Below are 23,442 nucleotides of genomic sequence, written 5' to 3' on the forward strand. Positions count from 1 at the left end.
GTGACTCCTACCATCGCGCACCCGACGTTGTGACTTATTTCCAGGGAGGCGTGGTGGATCAAGTCTGTGTTTCGGAGTGCCCAGATTGCTCAGGTGCAACTTTGTTCAACGTGTGTCCTATGGGGCACTTCCTCCTTCCGAAGGGCTTCCCTGCTTCATCTCGCACTCATCAATTGCTCCTCTTGATGCCCGCTGTACGTCTGCCCAACTGCCATCTCCTCACCGGACCTCGACAATTCCTTTTTACCAGGTCGTATTGACGGATCGGTCCTGGGTGGTAAGAGTAAGAGTGGGCTATGGAACAATTCTGAGAGCGATCAGAGGCAGGTCCCAAGACGTGGTGACTGCCCCCCCCCCCTCGCAGAACTAGGCAAGTGCCTCAAGGCACAGTGGGGCAACCTTTGATTGAAGTTCCTGAGTGGTGGCCAAACCTCCATTTATTGAGTACTGCCTGAACCCGCCTGTTCCCCAGGACCCTGAATAGGTGTGACCCCGGACAGGATGGGCCTAGTATTTGGGGGAAGGGGAAGGTTTCCCCTTCAACTCAAGTCAATGGGGTAGTTGGGGTTGGCTGAAGGGTGGTGGAGGAGGGTTTTGGGGCATGAGGTCAGAGTACAATATCTATTGACCTGCAGGATATTAGTGCCCCACATTAGGGTGCTGTGTGTGCAAGTGCATGCCATTCGAACCTCCCTGATAACCGTAGCACCGGGTATCAGTGCTGAATGAGTATGTGGGAGTGACTGCCTGTGATTAACAATGCTGCATGGCGGTGTTGCCCTACATGTTGATTCTTGCCAAGAGTGTATTATGTTTAACATTGGCTTTGGCCGTGTGGCCCCGGGCCCAAAAGGCTATTTAAAAGTGTTATAATTACCTATGTGTACACATTGCCGCTATCATTGTGAACCAGGGTGCATCATATAAATGTGTGCGACTGAATTAGAATAATTGCTCAGGTGGGTCTCGTGCTGACAATGTTCTGCACCGCATGAGGGTCCTTGGGGTAAAGTAGGATCTTTCCCAAAGTGTAGATATTACTGATGTCATTTAAACTCAGTTGGGCCTAGTACTACTAGTGATATTTACAAATGTGATTTATGCCCAGAGATGCATGATGTTCATGTTGTGTTAATTAATGTTGTTTAATACAAACTTTATTTACCTACACCTTGTGTGAAGTATCTTTTGTGATGCTCAGTATACTTGTGTGAGAGTGCTGTGCCAATGTTTACACATTGCCCCTGGGATAAGCCTAATTTTTCAGTGCCAAGCTACCCAAGGGTAAACTCCGGTTATACACGGAGTGTAATCACCCACCCTTGACCAGAGTGATAGGTTCTGCCTGGCTGGCTATTCGGGAGCGCGACCAGGGGTAGGAGCAACCACCGACGGCCGGCCACCAACCTCTTGTCACTTGGACCAGGCCTAAGGTCTGCGTGATCCCATGAAGCCTTATCCCGAATTGGGAGGGGCGACGAATAGGATTGACACTGTGGGTCATAATGGACTGATGTAAGTGACTGACTGATTTTTTGCTTTCACTTATTAGTTGTTATAGGCAAGATCATTTTTTGTATTTGTATGTGGAGAAGCATCATCATATTTAGGTCCTGAGGAAGCGTCAGTGGATCCTATGTGGACCGAATAGACGCGAAACATGTCGACCCAATTTCTAAGGGGGGTCTTATAGTTTTTGACCACCCATTTATGTGAGAAAAGTCGGACATCATATCGACACTGTTCTCCAGATAATTGTTTTAATCTTGGCCTGCTCTCTGCACCAATAAAGGAAAATCTTGCAGATAGGTTATGAGCCAATTTTAGCTTGGTTTATTTTTTCTTGCTCTCCCTCCTTTCCTTACTTACCTATGGGATAGTGAGGCATCATCATAAAAGAACTCCGGCAAAGAGCCCCCCGAAAGGGTGGTGCCCGTCAGACATTGCAGCGCCAGTCTGACGAGGAGCTTGTCCGATGATGAAGCATGACACCCATTTGGGTGTGTGAGGACTCTTGCTCCTATTGAATAGGATTCTCTATTTACTAGGTTAACCTTACACTCTCCCTGTGTGTTTTCCTTCCTTCTGTTAGCATTTAGGAACAGTGCATTTCATTATTAGGATCTGCCTGGCTAGGGCCTTGCCTCAGCCAACCAGAACATGCCGCCTCCAACATATGGATAAATAATGTAGTCAGTATTTCAAATTTAGGACTTTTCAGAAACCCTTTTGATGACAATGATAAAGTGGTGAGAATTAAATCAAAAGTAAATGTAGGAAACTAAATAGATATGGTTGATTTAGAAAAGATTGCAGACGACATTTCTGCAGTGAGTGGAAACAGATCTGCCTGAACTCCTGATCACACTGCAAAAATGTATTGGCAAATTAAAATCCCTGCGTCCATTGCTGTGGGGATATGTCTTCAAGTGCACAATCTGGACAGTGCCATAACCATTGTGTTGTGTGAGACTTAGTTACTGGATATGGTATTCTGGATCCGTAGTGCTAATCTGGATCAGTAACCCGTGAATTTCACAACACCAACATTTGCTTGGATACTGGGTTATCTAACTGTATATCACTTTGTCTGTATGTCAGTCAATATTGGGGAATTATTATAGTGAAGCATGTTTCTTTCCCTCCTCATTGACTTTGCCAAGCATTACTGATAAGCACATACAATGGAAAGAATATACGGACATGTTTGAAGATGATGATTTTCTGAAAAGTGCAAGCAGGAGATTTTCCACCAAAGCCTAAGTGAAGAGTGTCACAAATATTATGGAATCTTTCTGACAAGTTAGAAGGTGAAGTAGAACAAAAGCTAGAATGTATACTCAATCCAGGATTAGACTGCTGGAGGTACACTTTAGTCATGAAAATGACATTGTGTTAGCAAGATACACATTTTTCTTGTTGCCTTAGTTCCTCACCTCCCCTCCATGCTATATAACATACAGTGCAAACCAGGATGGACCGAAACACTTGTGTGTTCTGTCTTATATAGTGGGAACTCACAGGCACAAAGCCAATTAGAAACTGGGCAGAATAATGGGTTCTGGGACATTCACCTCCGGGGCAATGGTTAATAATACCATGCCAGGAGTAAGAGACAAAGTTGCAGAACATGTCCAATGACTTTTCAGTATGGAAAACAACACATCTCAATGACCAATGCTTTAAGGAAAAGAGCTGTGTGGGTTCTTAATGAAAGTCTGAGAGTTTAACAGGAAAATATTGATAGCCTCTTCTGGTGAGATACGGTACTGGGCCAAGAGTCAAAAAGTGGCTGCCCAAGTGTTAGATTCACTCCCAATCAGTGAGTCTTAATATGTTTAAAAACAATAGGCAATTTTTCACAGGTGTTACCTAAAGCAAAGCACCAAGGTCAGCAAAAACTTATAAACATTCTGGCCCTCCAACACAGAAAGAACTGCTATAATTCCTCACCCTCATCGGATGACAGGTTTTACAGCAAATATTTCCTTGCACGCTTAAATCATATCTCTCACTACACCATTCTCTCCAGGCATCCCACCCATATCACCATAACTTCAAACCAATTTTTTTTCACCACTTGCTCTAGCTTCTAGTCACCACCCTTACATTGAAGCACCCATGCCACACTTCCACCATCCAAACATTCCACACTACTTCCCTGGTTCTTACATCACTGGCCCTCTTACACCTATCCTGCACTATCTTCCTAAAAGACAGTTCTTCTCATTCGGTCATGCCTCCAACAGCATGTCCTCCACCAATAGCTCACCCCAGCTTTACCTCCTGAGCCAGTAGGCATGAAATTGTGCCTTCGGATCCGCCAAACTTTCCAAACAAGCATCTCGAGTGACAATGCCCTCCTATACTGCCCTCTCTACAACTATAGCTACCATGTCACTATCTAGTGCAGCTACGCCTTGCATGGCAGTAATTGTATTGTGTCTCATACCACCACCTCCAGCCTCAGCCATCTTATATTTCGTAATACTAAGTCTGGTTTTAACTAGTCCTCCCTAGCTACCAGCAATATTAACTAGTATAGTTTCTCAAACCAACACTGTATTCACTTCTACCCTTACCAGTCATACCACCAGTCCGTCAACAATGCTCGATTGCCCCACCACAATCTGAAGCCTAGCTGTAAATCTCATACCACCTCCATTCTTTATTATTCCTGTCTTGACACAACAAATCCACATTTTACTCACAGTTTTATATTTTATCACTCCATCCATTCTTTACTGGCCTTACCACTCATAAAACAACCTCTATTCTAAAACTGTTATCCCCCACCCAAAGAAATCTCGGTCTCCATCTTCCCACACCACAGTCAGATTTGTTTCTAATTCCACATCTATTACTGCCACCTCAACATTACACTAATCCCAGTTTAATCCTCACTTAACTAGCATCCCTCTCTATGACCATTACACATGTTTATTATTTATCTAATTTATGGATTTTATATAGTGTTGTCATTACTTAGAGTTGCTAAGCACTTTCCAACAGAAATAGAACATTACATAAGGCAGAAGATTACATAATCTAAGATGCTGGTACATTTAAATAAGTCAGGATCACTAGAGTATAGAACTAAAACATTACATAACATACACAATTACAGTGTCTGAGTGTGCTGCTACATATAAAGAAGCCAAAAGCATCAGAGTATGACATAACCTATAAACTGGAACAGACATAACAAGCATTGGCAAAGCAAATAGGTTTCACCTTGTTGATCTATTGGCTTTGGCAGTGCCTTTTGCTACAACTGTGCAGCTCTGACAAAAAGTAAAATTATTTTTTTCGATGTTATGCAGCATTAAAAAAAATAGAATAGAGGCACACAGTCTTGAATGCATGTATGAGCATGTACTTGTCTAGACGCTGCTGGAGGCTGCATCATTTTGTAGGCAAGCACATGTGATGACATAGGTGCACGAATGCAACACCACACAAGCACCGCCTACATAATGACATGAGTGGCATGGGCAATGGATCTTAAATAGGTCTCTAGAGTAAGTAAATTCCCTAACCTTGTAATTGTTTATTTCTTGTAGGGTGTCACCGTCACACTTAGCACTCTTCCAAGAACCTTTCATTATTTGTAAGATTAACCTGTGTCATGTCCTGTTCTGGTTGCTCCATGCCTACATGTGTTTGTTTTGTTGTTTTTTATGTATGTTTGTTATGCCTTCTAAACATATCCTTTCTTGCAAAAGCTTTTAAAACTACACTTTCACAAGGATGCATTTGTATACTGTGCAACGGAAAGTTTATTTGGTGAAGTTGGCTCCTCAGAAAAATACACAATGGCTGGCTTTCAATTTTTAATTCAGAGCACTAGTTTACCCAGTGTTACCCAGTTTAGAAATACCGAAAAGCACAAGCAATGTACATACGTGGACATGTAAAAGCAGGAGGGGATGTAGATCAGTGTCTAAATTTCAACGGTGGAAATAGTAAATCTGTGCTAAAATAAAAAAAAGTGGCCTCACACAGAGGCCTTTAAAAAGCTGTTGGCAACAGTCAGGGACAACCATGGCTATAGGGTACCCCAAGCCCAGGAATGGGATGATTCGCTGGATCCCTCCGGGTCCACTTGAATTGGACTCATCATCGGCAAACCATAGTGACAGTAATCAGTAAAAAAAACCTAAAATGCTAACATTCAACCCTGGGGAGAGCGTACATCTGCGATCCTCTAGTTGGACCCCTCCACAGGAAGTTGTGGAATACATCCAGGAATACATAAGACAAAGCTGCGACAAAGAGTTGCGCACCAGGCTTCCTGCCGAATATCCCAGGCCAGTTCTAGCAGGGCAGGTCACAGAGGCCCCAGAAGTAGACTCCACAATGGTGACCTTCCAAAAGAAATGGGCTAAAGACCCAAAGATGGGCCTTGATAGAACCTGGCTCTCATGCCCGGACAAGCTCCTGGACATCTCCAAGCCCCGTGTGAAAATTTTGGAGCTGTCAACTTCCCCATAGACCCAGATCCTCTGGTGGAAATGCCAAAGTTGCGATTTCACCTGAGCATTGTCGCTCCATCTTGATGTAAATCAACCGCAAGGTAATCATCTGGTATCCTCCGAAGCGGGGTCAGTGGGGCAGGGACTCTTCTTTGGTCCTCCTTTTATTAAGGATTTGGCCAAGTTCGCCACAACATTCAGTTCCATGGACAAAGCACAATTGTCCTTAAAGAAGGTGTTCTGCAACACTCTTTTTTCGCAGGGCCGGACTACTGCAGGCTGATCATCAGGCTGTTTCTCCCACCAGGGTCCCCAGCGAGATTTCCCCTACCGCAGACATGGTTATAGACAATATCAATTAGCTGACAACACCTTCTACCCGCACGTTCTTGTGAGGACGCCAATGTTTCCATACGGGGTACGGCAGAGGTCTGCAAGGAGCCTCCCAAAACTCCACTTAGGTGAGAATTATTCCTCATTCAGCTGTAGTTTTGGGGGACAGGGCAAGATGGTTTTTGCAAAATTGGCAACTTCTGACCCAGGACCCCAGAGTTCTCAAGGCTATCCAGGGCTACAAAGTGGAGTTTTATTGGTCCCCATCTCAAATGTGTCCTACCCCGGAACTTCATTTTCTCCTGCAAGTGGTCCTCTCAAAAGTTATTCAATAGCTCTCTCTTGCACAAAGAGGCCATTGGCCTTTCTTCCCCTCAACCCAGAACTTCATCACCACCATTTTTTGGTAGACAGGAGAGGGGGCGGATCCTGTTTAGTCTTAAATGTAAAGGACTTAAACGCCTCAGTAGTATACATGCACTTCTAGATGGAGGGGGATCCATATTTTATGGGACATTCTGCAAGAAAACGACTGGATGGTCCGCTTGGACCTGAAGGACGTATATTTGACGATCACCCTCATAGCCGATTTCTACAAAGCACTTGCCTCGGCACTGCTTCGAGTTCAAGGTCCTTCTCTTTGGGCTCTCTTCAGCCCCTTGGTGCTTCATCAAGTTATTGAATCCCGTAGTAGAGTCTCTTTGTGCCGGAGGAGTGAGGTTAATCATACACCTCAACAACATGATTCTGTTGGCCTAGGATCCACAAATAGTGAGTCTACACTTGTCCTGGACAATTCAGCTGCTCCAAGCTCAGGGATTTCTCATCAATCAAATGAAATTGTGCCTGATCTCTTCGCAATCTATGGAATTCTTGCTGCTTCAGATAGACTCGATGCCAGTTGATTCTTTTGGCCCAAAAGATGCAGAATATAAAAAAAGGAATTGAAGATGTCATTACCCAAACAGACAATCTCATTGAGGTCTCCAGCACAGATTGTGGGCCTCTTGGCTTCATACCTCCAGGCCATTTTTCCTGCCCCCCTTCATTACAGGTCCCTTCAGAAGCTCAAGAAACTGCATTTGCAGAAGGATCTGTCCTATTCGGATGAAACTCTCCTGTCGGAGGAGGCCAAGACAGAAATTACATGGTGGCTCTATAACATGGCTGTCTGGAACGGCAAGGCGATATTCGGCAGCTCCGCAGATATTGTTGGAGTCAGACGCCAGGAAATGGGGCTGGGGAGCCCCGTGTGGGTCAATGACCACAGGAGGTTGTTGGTCGGAGATGGAACTACATCTCCACATAAACTGTCTAGAGCTCCTGGCAGGATTGTTTGCAATCAAAAGTATTTCCCCTTATAAGGCAGATTGTTGTCTTCTGCTGAGGATGGACATCTCAGCAGTCCAGTATGTCAACAAATTGGGTGGTATGAGATCTCTGCTGTTAGCGGAGATTGCCAAAGACTTTTGGCATTTCTGCCTTCAACATCGGATCTCAGTCATAGTGGAATAGCCACCGGGGGAGAGGAACTCTGTGGCAGATTGGCACTACCGCTTTCTCTGAGACTTCAGCGATTGGAGAATCCATCCGAAGGACTTTTCATTTCTCAATCGCAAGTGAGGCCCTTGCTCAGTGGACCTTTTTGCCTTGCAGCTGAATCGGCAACCTCTACTATTTTTCAGTTGGAGGTCGGATCTGGAGGAAACAGCAACAGATGCCCCATCTGGGGTATGCATTTCCCCCGTTTAGTATGACCCTGAGAATCCTGACTCAGATGTGCCATCAGAAAGCGGAGATCGTGATAGTGACTACGTTCTAGAGAGCACACCCCTGGTTCCCAAATGCTCTAGGAGTTGTCATGCGACATCCTGAACTTCATCTCTATTTGACACAATTTACTTCTGGACCTGGGGGAGACTCCTCATCTGTTGATCCTATTGGGTCAACTTCGCTTGGTAGCCAGGAGGGTTTCTGGAGTTGATGGCAGATGCCAGGCATTTCTCCACAGGCTTGTCCTTCTACATCAACCACGCATGGGCGTCTGGCACCAACAAATGTTATACCTCAGCATGTCATTGATAGGTGCATCGGTGTGAGGAACGTAATTTAGATCCCTTTGGGGCAGATGTCAATTTGGTGATCAACTTCCTTTCTTCTTTGGCAGCCTCTAGCCTGGCTTATAGGTCTATTAACAATTATAGGTCAGCCATCTTAGCGGGACACCTTCCTATTGCAGTGAAGCCAATGGGAGAACATCTCGCAGTGTGCAAACTCATAAGTGCCATACATTTTTGTAAACCTCCTCAATTAACATAGTCTTCCCTTTGAGGTGTTAATGTTGTTTGATCATTCTTAGAAAAATGGCCTGAGAATAAATACCTCTCCTGAAAACAACTATCTACCAAGCTGACTATGTTGATTTGCTTGATATCAAGTAAAAGGGTATCATATGTCCAGGCCATTGATCTTTCTGGCAGGGCTTTCTTCCCTGACGAAGTTTCCATCTCCATTTTTAGACAAACTAAAATTAACACTAGGACAATATTGTATCCTGTGTTTTCTTTGAACGCTAAATTGTGTGTGGTTATATGCCTTATGTCTTATAAAGCTTTCACAAGTAAATTTAGAGGAGACCCTGGAGAACAAGTTCCCATTGCCACAGAAACCATTTAAACCAGTCGCAGCTGCCACTTTAGCTAGATGGATGCGTTGGTTACTGACAGAAGCCGGGATTGGCGTTTCCATTTTTGGAGCTCATTCAGCCCAAGGGGCTATGGCTTCAGAGTCTTTCATGTTGGGCTTGAGATTAGAGGATATTTTGAGAGTGGCCGACTGGTCATATGAATCGACATTCTAGTCATTTTATATAAACCAATTGTGGACGTAGCTTCAGTGGTGGTAGCACAGCTTTAAACAAGCATAATCAGAACCTCAGGTCCAGGCACAGAATCACATTTTATGCTTTTGATAAAATAGTGTTGTCCTAAGCAAGCCATGTTTTATTTAGCTGATAAATCCGGGACCAAAAGAGGTTCAGTTCACAGAATGTGCACCATAAACAAAAGCCTGATTACTGTTATAGAGCACACCAGATGCTGTCTTGTCTTTTGGCTCACTCAGGGCAACATCACTTTATCACTTAAGGGTATGTTAATTTAGTTCAGAGGTCAATGTTATACATTAGATTTTTATCACTAGCTTAAATAAGCAGTGACATTTAACCAATCCCACCTTGTTATCTAAGCATTATATGATTCTTTAAATGACTTGCAGGGGTGCACTCTTGAAGCAGGCGAAACTAAAGACAGGCGGCCCTAATACAAAATAATTATTTTCTCTGTAAACCATGTGCTTTTTTTTATTTTATTTTTTTATTCCAAACCACAATGGAGAAAGCATCCTATTAAGTTACAAACAACATGAAGCATCTAAGTTCATGGCAGTCAGTAGTCCAGGGTGATGACTCTATATTTGCCCCGGGACAAAGATGTCTCATTCTGGTCAGCATGCATCTATTTTATGATCCATAAAATGGAGCTTCTCACAAAGGCTACCCAGGGGCTGTCAGTGCAGCAGCGAATAGATTTGGACCCATGATAGAGCCATGAAGATAACAGAAGCAATGGTCAGGCCACTCTTCTTTTCAGCTGATACTATTTCTAATACATATTTGGTTGAACTGAAATGGCTTCCTGGGTGTTGCAAATGGGGTCTCTAGTGGGCAGTGGTTTCCACTCTGTCCAAGTAAGGACACTCACTCTAGTCAGGAAAAGGGTGCCATATCCTAATGGGTCTTACTGAGCTAGAGTGGTGGGAGGAGCATAGGGCTGTCAGCTCCTCCCACCACTCTAGCTCAGTAAGACCCATTAGGATACAAAGGTCACACCTCAGCTCCTTTTGTGTGACTGTCTAGAGTGAATTCACAAACAGCCCAACTGTCATCCTGACCTAGACGTGTGTTCCACAGACAGGCAGAGAGAGACAGAATGGTTAAGCAAGAAAATGACCACTTTCTTAATATAGCATTTTTAAACTTACAATTTAAAATCCAATTTCACCAAAAGATGTATGTTTAAACTCTGAGTTCAGAGACCCCATACTCCACATCTCTATCTGCTCCCAATGATAAATTACACTTAGGTACACTAGCAGCATTTGATTTACAGGCCCTAGGCACACATGGTGCACTAAACTAGGGACTTAATAGTAAATCAAATATGTAATCATGGATAAACCAATCACCAATACCATTTAGATAGGAAGCACTTGCACATTAGCCCTGCTCAGCAGTGGACGTGCCCAGAGTCCTAAAGCCAGCAAAAACTAAATTCAGCACAGAATCAAAAATAGGAGTCAGAAGCAAAAAGACAGGGGAAACCACGCCAAGACCTGATAGGTCTAATAGTGGGAATTCATTTATTTCAAATGTAAAAAACACTCACTCTTTGATTGCAAATTGGTTAATGCGCAGTCAGTGACATCACTAAATATATATATGAGCACTGTAGGAGGCTGTCCTGGCTTGTAGTGGCTACCAAGGGGTACTTACACCTTGCACCAGGTCCAGGTATCCCATATTAGTGTAGAGGGGTGTCTAGCAGCTTAGGCTGATAGAAAAAGTAGCTTAGCAGAGCAGCTTAGGCTGAACTAGGAGACAAGTGAAGCTCCTACAGTACCACTAGTGTCATATGCACAATATCATAAGAAAACACAATACACAGATATGCTAAAAATAAAGGTACTTATGACAATATGCCAAAAGTATCTCAGGGAGTACCCTCAGTATAAGGATAGCAAATATACACAAGATATATGTACACAATACCAAAATATGCAGTAATAGCAATAGAAAACAGTGCAAACAATGTATAGTCACAATAGAATGCAATGGGGGCACATAGGTATAGGGGCAACACAAACCATGTACTCCAAAAGTGGAATGCGAATCACGAATGGACTCCAAACCTAGCGGGTAGTAGGGGTGAGAGTTGGCCGCACTCAGAGGGATTAGTACATAGATGTTATATGGTCAGTTGAGCAGGAAATGGTGCACGTGATCGTGTGCCCTACTACCCTTGGGCAACAGTAATGTGTAATATGGATACACAAATAGAATACGCAAACAAAGATCACAGCACACATGTGACCTTGTAGAGGGTCGCTGGGACTGTAAGAAAACAGTGAGGGTTAGAAAAATAGCCTACCCCAAGACCCTGAAAAGTGGGTGCAAAGTGCACCTAAGTTCCCCTAAGAACACAGAAGTCGTGATAGGGGAATTCTGCAAGGAAGACCAACACCAGCAATGCAACAACGATGGATTTCCAGACGAGAGTACCTGTGGAACAAGGGGACCAAGTCCAAGAGTCACGATCAAGTCGGGAGTGGGCAGATGCCCAGGAAATGCCAGCTGTGGGTGCAAAGAAGCTGCCACCGGATGGTAGAAGCTGTGGATTCTGCAAGAACGACAAGGGCTAGAAACTTCCCCTTTGGAAGATGGATGTCCCACGTTGTGAATAGTCGTGCAGAGGTGTTTCCGTGCAGAAAGACCGCAAACAAGCCTTGCTAGCTGCAAGGGTCACGGTTAGGGTTTTTGGATGCTGCTGTGGCCCAGGAGGGACCAGGATGTCGCCAATTGCGTGAGGAGACAGAGGGGGCGCCCAGCAAGACAAGGAGCCCACTCAGAAGCAAGCAGCACCCGCAGAAGTGCCGGAACAGGCACTACGAAGTGGAGTGAACCGGAGCTCACCCGAAGTCACAAAGGAAGGTCCCACGACGCCGGAGGACAACTCAGGAGGTCATGCACTGCAGGTTAGAGTGCCGGGGACCCAGGCTTGGCTGTGCACAAAGGAAATCCTGGAAGAGTGCACAGGAGCCGGAGCAGCTGCAAATCACGCTGTACCCAGCAATGAAGTCTAGCGTGGGGAGGCAAGGACTTACCTCCACCAAACTTGGACTGAAGAGTCACTGGACTGTGGGAGTCACTTGGACAGAGTTGCTGAGTTCAAGGGACCTCGCTCGTCGTGCTGAGAGGAGACCCAGAGGACCGGTGATGCAGTTCTTTGGTGCCTGCGGTTGCAGGGGGAAGATTCCGTCGACCCACGGGAGATTTCTTCGGAGCTTCTAGTGCAGAGAGGAGGCAGACTACCCCCACAGCATGCACCACCAGGAAAACAGTAGAGAAGGCGGCAGGATCAGCGTTACAAGGTCGCAGTAGTCGTCTTTGCTACTTTGTTGCAGTTTTGCAGGCTTCCAGCGCGGTCAGCAGTCGATTCCTTGGCAGAAGGTGAAGAGAGAGATGCAGAGGAACTCTGATGAGCTCTTGCATTCGTTATCTAAAGAATTCCCCAAAGTAGAGACCCTAAATAGCCAGAAAAGGAGGTTTGGCTACTTAGGAGAGAGGATAGGCTAGCAACACCTGGAGGAGCCTATCAGAAGGAGTCTCTGACGTCACCTGCTGGCCCTGGCCACTCAGAGCAGTCCAGTGTGCCAGCAGCACCTCTGTTTGCAAGATGGCAGAGGTCTGGAGCACACTGGAGGAGCTCTGGGCACCTCCCAGGGGAGGTGCAGGTCAGGGGAGTGGTCACTCCCCTTTCCTTTGTCCAGTTTCGCGCCAGAGTAGGGCTGGGAGATCCCTGAACCGGTGTAGACTGGCTTATGCAGAAATGGGCACCATCTGTGCCCATGAAAGCATTTCCAGAGGCTGGGGGAGGCTACTCCTCCCCAGCCCTAACACCTTTTTCCAAAGGGAGAGGGTGTAACAAAGTCCTTTGTTCTGCCTTCCTGGGCCAAGCCTGGCTGGACCCCAGGAGGGCAGAAACCTGTCTGAGGGGTTGGCAGCAGCAGCAACTGCAGTGAAACCCCGGGAAAGGTAGTTTGGCAGTACCCGGGTCTGTGCTAGAGACCCGTGGGATCATGGGATTGTCTCACCAATGCCAGGATGGCACTGGGGGGGCAATTCCATGATCTTAGACATGTTACATGGCCATATTCGGAGTTACCATTGTGAAGCTATACATAGGTACTACCTATGTATAGTGCACGCGTGTAATGGTGTCCCCGCACTCACAAAGTCCGGGGAATTTGCCCTGAACAATGTGGGGGCACCTTGGCTAGTGCCAGGGTGCCCACAAACTAAGTAACTTAGCACCCAACCTTTACCAGGTAAAGGTTAGACATATAGGTGACTTATAAGTTACTTAAGTGCAGTGGTAAATGGCTGTGAAATAACGTGGGCGTTATTTCACTCAGGCTGCAGTGGCAGGCCTGTGTAAGAATTGTCAGAGCTCCCTATGGGTGGCACAAGAAATGCTGCAGCCCATAGGGATCTCCTGGAACCCCAATACCCTGGGTACCTTAGTACCGTATACTAGAGAATTATAAGGGGGTTCCAGTATGCCAATGTAAATTGGTGACATTGGTCACTAGCCTGTTAGTGACAATTTGGAAAGAAATGAGAGAGCATAACCACTGAGGTTCTGGATAGCAGAGCCTCAGTGAGACAGTTAGTCATAACACAGGTAACACATACAGGGCACACTTATGAGCACTGGGGCCCTGGCTGGCAGGGTCCCAGTGACACATACAACTAAAACAACATATATACAGTGAAATATGGGGGTAACATGCCAGGCAAGATGGTACTTTCCTACACAACCCCCCCCCCCCCCAAACGAAGGACAATAAGACTAGCCATGACCTGATGAGTCTTTATTGTCTAAGTGGAAATATCTGGAGAGTCCATCTGCATTGGAGTGGGTACTCCCAGGTCTATGTTCCACTGTATAGTCCATTCCCTGTAGGGATATGGACCACCTCAATAATTTAGGGTTTTCACCTTTCATTTGTTTTAGCCAAAGTAGAGGTTTGTGGTCTGTCTGAACAATGAAGTGAGTGCCAAACAGGTATGGACTCAACTTCTTCAGTGCCCAGACCACAGCAAAGGCCTCCCTCTTTAAGGCAGACCAACGCTGTTCTCTAGGGGTCAACCTCCTGCTGATAAAAGCAACAGGTTGATCCTGGCCCTCAGAATTAAGTTGTGATAAGACTGCCCCTACCCCTAATTCAGATGCATCAGTTTGGACAATTAATTTTTTGGAGTAACAGGGGCTTTTCAGGACAGGTGCAGAGCACATGGCCTGCTTCAGCTCCTCACAAGCTTTCCGGCAGCTAGCTGTCCACAATACCTTTTTAGGCATTTTCTTAGATGTGAGGTCATTAAGAGGGGCTGCAATGGAACCATAGTTCTTTATGAACCTCCTGTAATACCCAGTGAGGCCTAAGAAGGCTCTCACCTGGGTCTGAGTTGTAGGGGGAACCCTATCTATAATAGTTTGGATTTTCCCCTGAAGTGGTGCAATCTGTTCTCCACCTACCAGGTGTCCCAGATAAACCACTTTGCCCTGCCCTATCTGGCACTTTGAAGCCTTGATAGTGAGGCCTGCCTTTTGCAGGGCCTCCAAAACTTTCCACAGGTGGACCAGGTGATCATCCCAGGTGGAGCTAAAGACAGCTATATCATCTAGATATGCTGCACTAAAAGCCTCCAAATCTTGCAGGACTGTATTCACCAACCTCTGAAAAGTGGCAGGTGCATTTTTCAACCCAAAAGGCAGTACTGTGAATTGGTAGTGCCCTCCAATGGTTGAAAATGCAGTTTTTGCTTTTGCATCCTCTGATAACTTGATCTGCCAATACCCTGCAGTCAAATCAAAGGTGCTTAGATACTTGGCAGATGCCAGTGTATCTATTAGCTCATCTGCCCTGGGTATAGGGTGAGCATCAGTTTAAGTTACCTGGTTGAGACCTCTGTAGTCAACACAAAATCTAATTTCCTTCTTTCCATCTTTGGAATGAGGTTTTGGTACAAGTACCACAGGAGAGGCCCATGGACTTTCAGAGTGCTCAACCACTCCCAGTTCAAGCATTTTCTGAACCTCTTGTTTTATGCAGACTCTGACATGGTCAGGCTGCCTATAGATCTTACTTTTGACAGGCAAGCTGTCTCCAGTATCTATAGTGTGCTCACACCAAGAACTGGTGCCTGGCACAGTAGAAAAGAGTTCAGAAAACTGACCCAGGAGATTTATGCAGTGGTCTTTCTGCTCAGCAGTAAGACAATCTGCCAAAACTACACCTTCCACTAGAGCATCTTGTTCTGTGGAAGAGAAGAGATCAGGGAGGGGGTCACTCTCTTCTTCCTGTCCTTCATCTGTTGCCATGAGCAGGGTGAGATCAGCCCTGTCATAGTAGGGGTTCAGGCGATTGACATGGAGCACCCTAAGGGGACTCCTGGCAGTGCCAAGTCAACTAAGTAGGTGACTTCACCCTTTTTCTCAACAATAATGTGGGGTCCACTCCATTCGTCTTGGAGTGCTCTTGGGGCCACAGGCTCCAAGACCCACACTTTCTGCCCTGGTTGGTACTGAATCAGAACAGCCTTATGGTCATGCCATTGCTTTTGGAGCTCTTGGCTGTCCTGAAGGTTTTTACCGGCCTTTTTCATGTACTCAGCCATCCTAGATCTTAGGCCAAATACATAGTCCACTATGTCTTGCTTAGGAGTTTTTAAAGGTTGTTCCCAACCCTCCTTAACAAGTGTTAGAGGACCTCTCACAGGGTGTCCACATAGGAGTTCAAAGGGGCTGAAGCCCACTCCTTTTTGGGGTACCTCCCTGTAAGCAAAAAGGAGGCAAGGTAACAGGACATCCCATCTCCTGCGGAGTTTTTCAGGGAGTCCCATTATCATTCCTTTGAGAGTTTTATTAAATCTCTCAACCAGTCCATTTGTTTGTGGATGATAGGGTGTGGTGAACTTGTATGTCACACCACATTCCTTCCACATGGCCTTTAAGTAAGCAGACATGAAATTGCTTCCCCTGTCTGATACCACCTATTTTGGGAAGCCCACCCTGGAAAAGATTCCCAGGAGGGCCTTTGCCACTGCAGGAGCTGTAGTGGTCCTTAGAGGAATTGCTTCAGGGTATCTGGTGGCATGGTCCACTACCACCAAGATAAACATATTGCCTGAAGCAGTAGGAGGGTCAAGGGGGCCAACTATGTCAACCCCTACCCTTTCAAAGGGTAACCCAACCACAGGTAGTGGAATAAGGGGAGCCTTTGGAGTGCCACCTGTTTTGCCACTGGCTTGACAGGTTTCACAGGACTTACAAAATTCCTTTGTGTCCTCTGACATTCTAGGCCAATGAAACAAGGGGACAAGCCTGTCCCAAGTTTTCATTTGCCCCAAATGCCCAGCTAAGGGAATGTCGTGGGCTAGAGTTAGGAGGAACCCTCTGTATTGCTGAGGAATCACCAATCTCCTGGCAGCTCCAGGTTTTGGATCCCTTGCCTCAGTATACAAGAGGTTGTCCTCCCAGTAAACTCTGTGTGAGTCACTGACATCCCCATTTGCTTGTTTGACAGCTTGCTGTCTTAGACCCTCTAGTGTGGAACAGGTATGCTGTGCCACACTCAGCTCCTCCCTGGCAGGCCCCCCTTCACCCAAAAGCTCAGCAGTGTCTGCTTCCAGCTCCTCTGGTGTAGGTTCTGCACAGGGTGGAAATTCTTCTTCCTCAGAAGTTGAATCGACAGTAGAGGGAGGGATAGTAGGTAGTGTTTTACTTTTACTAACCCTAGCTTTAGGGAGCACCTGGTCCATTCTTCCAGGATGCAAGTCACTCTGTCCTTTTTGCTTTTTGGCCTGAGCCCTAGGCAAAGCAAACATATGCCCTGGAATGCCCAGCATAGCTGCATGAGCCTCCAACTCCACTTCTGCCCAAGCTGATGTCTCTAAATCGTTCCCTAGTAGACAGTCTACAGGTAAATCTGAGGCAACCACAACTTTCTTTGGACCAGTAACCCACCCCCCCCCCCCCCCCCAATTGAGATTCACAACAGCCATGGGGTGGCTAAGAGTGTTGTTATGAGCATCAGTCACTTGGTACTGGTGACCAAGTAGGTGTTGTTCAGGGTGGACCAGTTTCTCTATTACCATTGTAACACTGGCACCTGTGTCCCTGTAGGCCTGAACCTCAACACCATTTATTAGGGGCAGTTGCTTGTACTTATCCATGTTAAGGGGACAAGCAACCAAGGTGGCCAAATCAATGGCACCTTCAGAGACTAACAAAGCCTCTGTGGTCTCCCTAACAAGACCAACCCCAACTAAATTACCAAAAGTGAGCCCAGCTACTCCCTTGGATTGGCTATTAGTAGGTTTGCTCCCACCACCACTGCTATTACTAGGGGCACTAGGTGTAGCAGCAGGGGTTGTAGTGGTAGGAGGCTTGGTGCTTTTCTTTGGACAACTGGGATCTGTTGTCCAATGGCCTTTTATTTTACATAAATAGCACCATGGTTTCTTTTCTTTGTTTTGATTTGAAGACGATTTGGGCCCACCACCCCCACCAGAGTGTTTCTGTGGGCCTGATGAAGACTCATTTTTAGATTTGTCCCCACCCTTGTCAGAAGACTTACCATCCTTCTTCTTGCCATCCTTGTCACCCCCTGTATGAACTTTTCTGTTCACCCTTGTTCTGACCCATTTGTCTGCCTTCTTTCCCAATTCTTGGGGAGAGGTCAGATCAGAGTCTACCAGGTACTGGTGTAACAAATCAGACACACAATTATTAAGAATATGCTCTCTCAGGATTAAGTTATACAGGCTTTCATAGTCAGAAACTTTACTGCCATGTAACCACCCCTCCAAGGCCTTCACTGAATGGTCAACAAAGTCTACCCAGTCTTGTGAAGACTCTTTTTTGGTTTCTCTGAACTTGATCCTGTACTGTTCAGTGGTTAAGCCATAACCATCTAGGAGTGCATTCTTAAGAACTGTAAAATTATTGGCATCACTTTCTTTAACAGTAAGGAGCCTATCCCTACCCTTTCCACTGAAAGATAGCCATAGGATAGCAGCCCACTGCCTTTGAGGGACCTCCTGTACAACACAGGCCCTCTCAAGTGCAGCAAACCACTTGTTAATGTCATCCCCCTCCTTGTAAGGGGGAACTATCTTGTGCAGATTCCTAGAATCATGCTCTTTTACAGGATGACTATTTGGAATACTGCTGCTGCCACCATGGGGTCCAAACCCCAACCTCTGTCTTTCTTTTTCTAAGTCAAATGCTTCCCTGTCTAGATCCAGCTGTTGCTTTTTAAGCTTCAGTCTGGACTCTTCCTTCCACTCTCAATCTATTGAGTTCCCTTTCTAACATTCTGTCTTCAGGGATGGTGGGTTGGGCATGCCTTGACACAGAAGAATGGTGTGAATGGACAGAGGGAGACCTGTCCCTAACAGATGGCACTCTAACATTCTGGCCTACAGAAGTAACATTCCCACTGTGATGGGAACTCACATAAGTACCAGCCATGCTAGGTGGCTTGCTAGGGGGCAGGCTGGGAAGGTTCCCTTCTAACTCTCTTACTAGGGGTGCCCCAGAGTCAGAATGTGAACCATCAGCTAATTTTTCAACAGATGTGCCAACTAAGGTCTTATCCTGTTCAATGAGCATATTAACTAACAGTTCTCTAGAGGGATTCTTCCCTACCCCTAAACCTCTTTCAATGCAGAGACTCCTTGCTCCTTTCCAGCTAAGGTGATCATATGCAAGTTTAGTCAAATCAATAGATTGACCTGTACCAGACATTATAGAAAAGGTTTAAGGGACAGAAAAAGAAAGAAAATGTTTCAGAACTTTTTAAAGAACAGAAAAAAAACTTTTTAAACTTTTTAAGAACTTTTTGAAAGTTTTAGAGGTACTTTTCAGCACTTAGAAAAAGAGTAAGAGGAGAAAAGCAAAACTTTTTGGTTAGGTGTACATACACTGAACTTGTTTTGTATATTTTTCTCTTATGAAAAGTACAATATGACAAAGTGGTAAGTAGTTGCAAGTACTTATCCCACCGCTGCACAACCAATGTAGGAGGCTGGCCTGGCTTGTAGTGGGTACCAAGGGGTACTTACACCTTGCACCAGGTCCAGGTATCCCTTATTAGTGTAGAGGGGTGTCTAGCAGCTTAGGCTGATAGAAAAGGTAGCTTAGCAGAGCAGCTTAGGCTGAACTAGGAGACGAGTGAAGCTCCTACAGTACCACTAGTGTCATATGCACAATATCATAAGAAAACACAATACACAGATATACTAAAAATAAAGGTACTTTATTTTTATGACAATATGCCAAAAGTATCTCAGTGAGTACCCTCTGTATGAGGATAGCAAATATACACAAGATATATGTACACAATACCAAAATATGCAGTAATAGCAATAGAAAACAGTGCAAACAATGTATAGTCACAATAGAATGCAATGGAGGCACATAGGTATAGGGGCAACATAAACCATATACTCCCAAAGTGGAATGCGAATCACGAATGGACCCCAAACCTATGTGACCTTGTAGAGGGTCGCTGGGACTGTAAGAAAACAGTGAGGGTTAGAAAAATAGCCCACCCCAAGACCTTGAATAGTGGGTGCAAAGTGCACCTAAGTTCCCCAAAGAACACAGAAGTCGTGATAGGGGAATTCTGCAAGGAAGACCAACACCAGCAATGCAACAACAATGGATTTCCAGACGAGAGTACCTGTGGAACAAGGGGACCAAGTCCAAGAGTCACGATCAAGTCGGGAGTGGGCAGATGCCCAGGAAATGCCAGCTGTGGGTGCAAAGAAGCTGCCACCGGATGGTAGAAGCTGTGGATTCTGCAAGAACGACAAGGGCTAGAAACTTCCCCTTTGGAGGATGGATGTCCCATGTCGTGAAGAGTCATGCAGAGGTGTTTCTGTGCAGAAAGACCGCAAACAAGCCTTGCTAGCTGCAAGGGTCGCGGTTAGGGTTTTTGGATGCTGCTGTGGCCCAGAAGGGACCAGGATGTCGCCAATTGCGTGAGGAGACAGAGGGGGCGTCCAGCAAGACAAGGAGCCCACTCAGAAGCAAGCAGCACCCGCAGAAGTGCCGGAACAGGCACTACGAAGTGGAGTGAACCGGAGCTCACCCGAAGTCACAAAGGAAGGTCCCACGACACCGGAGGACAACTCAGGAGGTCGTGCACTGCAGGTTAGAGTGCCGGGGACCCAGGCTTGGCTGTGCACAAAGGAAATCCTGGAAGAGTGCACGGAGCAGCTGCAAATCACACGGTACCCAGCAATGCAGTCTAGCGTGGGGAGGCAAGGACTTACCTCCACCAAACTTGGACTGAAGAGTCACTGGACTGTGGGAGTCACGTGGACAGAGTTGCTGAGTTCAAGGGACCTCGCTCGTCGTGCTGAGAGGAGACCCAGAGGACCGGTGATGCAGTTCTTTGGTGCCTGGGGTTGCAGGTGGAAGATTCCGTCGACCCACTGGAGATTTCTTCGGAGCTTCTAGTACAGAGAGGAGGCAGACTACCCCCACAGCATGCACCACCAGGAAAACAGTCGAGAAGGCGGCAGGATCAGCGTTACAGGGTCGCAGTAGTCGTCTTTGCTACTTTGTTGCAGTTTTGCAGGCTTCCAGCGCGGTCAGCAGTCGATTCTTTGGCAGAAGGTGAAGAAAGAGATGCAGAGGAACTCTGATGAGCTCTTGCATTCGTTATCTAAAGAATTCCCCAAAGTAGAGACCCTAAATAGCCAGAAAAGGAGGTTTGGCTACTTAGGAGAGAGGATAGGCTAGCTACACCTGGAGGAGCCTATCAGAAGGAGTCTCTGACGTCACCTGCTGGCCCTGGCCACTCAGAGCAGTCCAGTGTGCCAGCAGCACCTCTGTTTGCAAGATGGCAGAGGTCTGGAGCACACTGGAGGAGCTCTGGGCACCTCCCAGGGGAGGTGCAGGTCAGGGGAGTGGTCACTCCCCTTTCCTTTGTCCAGTTTCGCGCCAGAGCAGGGCTGGGGGATCCCTGAACCGGTGTAGACTGGCTTATGCAGAAATGGGCACCATCTGTGCCCATGAAAGCATTTCCAGAGGCTGGGGGAGGCTACTCCTCCCCAGTCCTAACACCTTTTTCCAAAGGGAGAGGGTGTAACACCCTCTCTCTGAGGAAGTCCTTTGTTCTGCCTTCCTGGGCCAAGCCTGGCTGGACCCCAGGAGGGCAGAAACCTGTCTGAGGGGTTGGCAGCAGCAGCAGCTGCAGTGAAACCCCGGGAAAGGTAGTTTGGCAGTACCCGAGTCTGTGCTAGAGACCCGTGGGATCATGGGATTGTCTCACCAATGCCAGGATGGCACTGGGGGGTCAATTCCATGATCTTAGACATGTTACATGGCCATATTCTGAGTTACCATTGTGAAGCTATACATAGGTAGTGACCTATGTATAGTGCACACGTGTAATGGTGTCCCCGCACTCACAAAGTCCTGAACAATGTGGGGGCACCTTGGCTAGTGCCAGGGTGCCCACACACTAAGGGCCTCATTCTAAGACTGGCGGGCGGCGGAGGCCGCCCACCAGACTTCCTCCCTCCAGAATACCGCACCGCGGTCGGAAGACCGCTGCGGCTATTCTTAGTTTTACACTGGGCTGGCGGGCGACCGCCAAAAGGCCGCCCGCCAGCCCAGTGTAAAACTCCCTTCCCACGAGGACGCCGGCTCAGAATTGAGCCGGCGGAGTGGGAAGGTGCGACGGGTGCAGTTGCACCCGTCGCGAATTTCACTGTCTGCAATGTAGACAGTGAAATTCTTTGTGGGGCCCTCTTACGGGGGCCCCTGCAGTGCCCATGCCATTGGCATGGGCACTGCAGGGGCCCCCAGGGGCCCCACGACAACCCATACCGCCATCCTGTTCCTGGCGGGAGAACCGCCAGGAACAGGATGGCGGCATGGGTTGTCAGAATCCCCATGGCGGCGCAGCGAGCTGCGCCGCCATGGAGGATTCTGATGGGCAGCGGAAAACCGGCGGGAGACCGCCGGTTTTCCACTTCTGACCGCGGCAAAACCGCCTCGGTCAGAATGCCCTGCGGAGCACCGCCAGCCTGTTGGCGGTGCTCCCGCCGACCCTGGCCCCGGCGGTAAGGAACCGCCGGGGTCAGAATCAGGCCCTAAGTAACTTAGCACCCAACCTTTACCAGGTAAAGGTTAGACATATAGGTGACTTATAAGTTACTTAAGTGCAGTGGTAAATGGCTGTGAAATAACGTGGACGTTATTTCACTCAGGCTGCAGTGGCAGGCCTGTGTAAGAATTGTCAGAGCTCCCTATGGGTGGCACAAGAAATGCTGCAGCCCATAGGGATCTCCTGGAACCCCAATACCCTGGGTACCTCAGTACTGTATACTAGGGAATTATAAGGGTGTTCCAGTATGCCAATGTAAATTGGTGAAATTGGTCACTAGCCTGTTAGTGACAATTTGGAAAGAAATGAGAGAGCATGACCACTGAGGTTCTGGATAGCAAAGCCTCAGTGAGACAGTTAGTCATAACACAGGTAACACATACAGGGCACACTTATGAGCACTGGGGCCCTGGCTGGCAGGGTCCCAGTGACACATACAACTAAAACAACATATATACTGTGAAATATGGGGGTAACATGCCAGGCAAGATGGTACTTTCCTACAAGCACAAAACGGATTTAAGGCACCACACACAACTGACGGCTTTAAGCACTCCTTAATCCCAAAGAAATTTACGAAAGTGCAGGCGCTGTTGTATAGCTTTGAGGCATGCACCACTTTACTTGAAACAAACAGCAACAACGGGAAGAGAATAAAAAGCAACTTTAGTTTAATCTCAGCGTGAGCAGCGGAAAAGAATCCTAATAAAAAGAAGCAATCAGTACCTGGTCAATACACTAGAGAATGGCGAGACGAACAAAGAGAAAGTGAAAGTGAAATGCATTGACCAATCAGGAGCAAGTAAATAACAGTGACAGTGACATTGCCCAATTAGGAGCCAGTAAACAACAGTGCCAATGATGCCGAATAATGGCAGGCAGGCTCTAAACCAATAGTGACAGCAAGTGCTGTCTCAGGCGAGCCCTAACAATTGAGAAACAGGATTCTACTAGTGCTAAGTACAAGACGGAGTCTGGTGAATGGAGGCGGAAAACCTAGAGAGATAAAAACTAGGAATGTGAGGTTACCTAAAATGCCTTTGGAAGAAAAAGCCTTTCTGCTCGGATTTAATGATAACCTTTGACGTGGTACATTTGCGCAAAAGCG

This window comes from Pleurodeles waltl, chromosome 9, assembly GCF_031143425.1.
Source record: "Pleurodeles waltl isolate 20211129_DDA chromosome 9, aPleWal1.hap1.20221129, whole genome shotgun sequence".
NCBI classification, from domain to species: Eukaryota; Metazoa; Chordata; class Amphibia; order Caudata; family Salamandridae; genus Pleurodeles; species Pleurodeles waltl.